The sequence below is a fragment of the Callithrix jacchus genome, chromosome 12 (assembly GCF_049354715.1).
Source record: "Callithrix jacchus isolate 240 chromosome 12, calJac240_pri, whole genome shotgun sequence".
NCBI classification, from domain to species: Eukaryota; Metazoa; Chordata; class Mammalia; order Primates; family Cebidae; genus Callithrix; species Callithrix jacchus.
In genome coordinates this window covers 34507700-34510303 of record NC_133513.1, presented here as the reverse complement: position 1 = coordinate 34510303, position 2604 = coordinate 34507700, and the positions used below count along the sequence as shown (strand labels likewise).

The 2604-nt window shown below is 36.3% G+C and overlaps 1 pseudogene; it reads right to left on the bottom strand.

The window, feature by feature from the left end:
* Nucleotides 1-982: 982 nt before the first annotated feature.
* On the bottom strand, nt 983-1803 carry LOC100411184 (mitochondrial protein C2orf69 pseudogene; annotated as a pseudogene).
* Nucleotides 1804-2604: the final 801 nt, after the last annotated feature.

The window sequence follows — 2604 nt, the reverse complement described above, 5'->3', positions numbered from 1 at the left end:
TACCTAAGTTGTTCTCTTTCAAAAAGACTAATATAATGACAAATTTGAAATTTTCTTGATTTATCCAAAATCAATAAATATGCTCAATTTAAAATAATTTTCCAAAACAACTCTTTTTGACCAAGATTTAAATAAGCCCCAGAGTGTCTTATCCAAAGCATTCAAGTAAAGACTGACAGTTAAAAATTAAGCAATATCTCTTAAGTGTAATTTGTTTTGTTTTTGTTGTTTTAGAGATGAGGTTTCACTATATTGCCCCAGCTGGAGTACAGTAGCTAGTCACAAACAGAGTCATGGTGCATTACAGGCTGGGCTCAAAGCATCCTCCTGGCTTAGCCTCCTGAGTAGCTGGGACTAAAGAACATGTCACCACAGCAAGCTATGTTTTTAAAAACCACCTTTACACTATTGCACATTTCTCAACATTGGGAAACAAATATATTTTGACTCTTAAGAAAAAAGTATTTGGTGGCATGTTAAAGAATGGGTTGATGACTTTACAAAACAAGAGGCTGGATGGAGTTATCCCAAAATGATAGAAAATGAAATTGTTTGTTTGCTTTTGTTTGAAGAGAAATAAACAGTTTCCACTTAAGTTTTAAGTGCCAAAATAGCTAATTCTGTTAAAATGTCACCAAAATTAGTAACATGACTCAGAAAATCAACTGTCTCCAACAGAAAAAATTTGGTAATTTTACAAGAACTATGTTGCAACATTCATTTTTAAGTTTCTGGTATAGCCTCAGTATTATCACAAACCACTTTGTTAGATTTTAAATTAATTCTTACCCAACCTGAACTAAGAATTGCTCACATTCCAAAGCAAGAAATACTACTATACATTGGACTCATATTTTAGGAATGTGTGCTTTCCTACATACCCCCAAACTGACAGTACATCTATGAATTATGTTTCATTATCTGAATTTATAACACTCAAAGTGCTCTTCCACTTAATAAGTACATTACTATACTTGTAGTCTCAAAATACTTTATGAACTCTGAAATGATTATGAAGCGAGCTGCCTTTGTAAAATGAATTCGGCTAGTCACTGGCATACCAATTTTTCAATACCCAAATATTTAAACAAATTAATTTTGCTTCTTTTCAATCCAAGATCTCATTGGATCATGTACTTGTAAAGTGTTACATGGGTGTGAACAATAATCCTTGTTTGTGCAAATTCTTTCAAGACCTGTGGATAAATAATACAAGTATTGCTTCCTCCAGAATGACCACTATCCAGAAAATACACTGTTCTTATGCTTTTAATGAAACCATCTATGTTCTTGTCTTTCTTGGCTTCTTTCAATTCAAAAAGAAAATGATTCAAAACAACACAACCTTTATGGAATCCCGTCAAAGGAAAAGATGCATCATTCAGTGATGGTGGATAAAAACTCATGGCAGACTCATGAGATTTTTCACAGGTCTTCTCCCTGGAAATGATTTGTAGTATGAGAAGAATTGGACAACTATAATTAGATGATGTGGAGCCCTTATTCAAATGATTCAAATTTTTCTTTGATAAACTACTCTGACTTAAAAGCATTAACTAATAATATATAAAGGTGCTTAAAAGCTCTAGAGTCTGTATTGTGTTCTGGGGAACCAAATATGTTACTTTTCTGAAAATTCTCATGGCAGCTGAACCTGTGCAAATTCATTAGGGAGTACTTCATCACCCGAATATAGCAATTGAGGAACCGGTGGGCTAAAACCACAGCAATATTTTCTAGACTCCAGTTTTCCCATTGGTAATTCGCGGGATAATGGGTCATAATTTCGTAGTAATTCTGCACATCCCCGCGGAAAGTGAGGGCTGCAGTTGAATTTTTTTAAAATTTTTTATTGCATTTTACGTTTGGGGGTACATGTGCAGAACATGCAAGACAGTTGCATAGGTATACATAAGGCAGTGTGTTTTGCTTCCTTTCTCCCCTTCACCCACATATGGCATTTCTTCCCAGGCAATCCCTCCCCACATCCCCCTCCTACTGGCCCTCCCCTTTTCCCCCCAATAGACCCCAGTGTTTACTACTACCCTCCCTGTGTCCATGTGTTCTCATTTTTCATCACCCGCCAATGAGTGAGAATATGCGGTGTTTCATTTTCTGTTCTTGTGTCAGTTTACTGAGAATGATGTTCTCCATATTCATCCATGTCCCTATAAACGACAAAAACTCATCGTTTCTGATTGCTGCATAATATTCCATAGTGTATATGTGCCACATTTTTCCAATCCAGTCTATCATTGACGGGCATTTGGGTTGATTCCAGGTCTTTGCTATTGTAAACAGTGCTGCAATGAACATTCGTGTGCATGTGTCCTTATAGTAGAATGATTTATAGTCCTTTGGATATATACCCAGCAATGGGATTGCTGGGTCAAATGGAATTTCTATTTCTAAGGCCTTGAGGAATCGCCACACTGTCTTCCACAATGGTTGAACTAATTTACACTCCCACCAACAGTGTAAAGTGTTCCTTTTTCTCCACATCCTCTCCAGCATCTGTTGTCCCCAGACTTTTTAATGATCATCATTCTAACTGGCGTGAGATGGTATCTCAATGTGGTTTTGATTTGCATCTCTCTGATGACC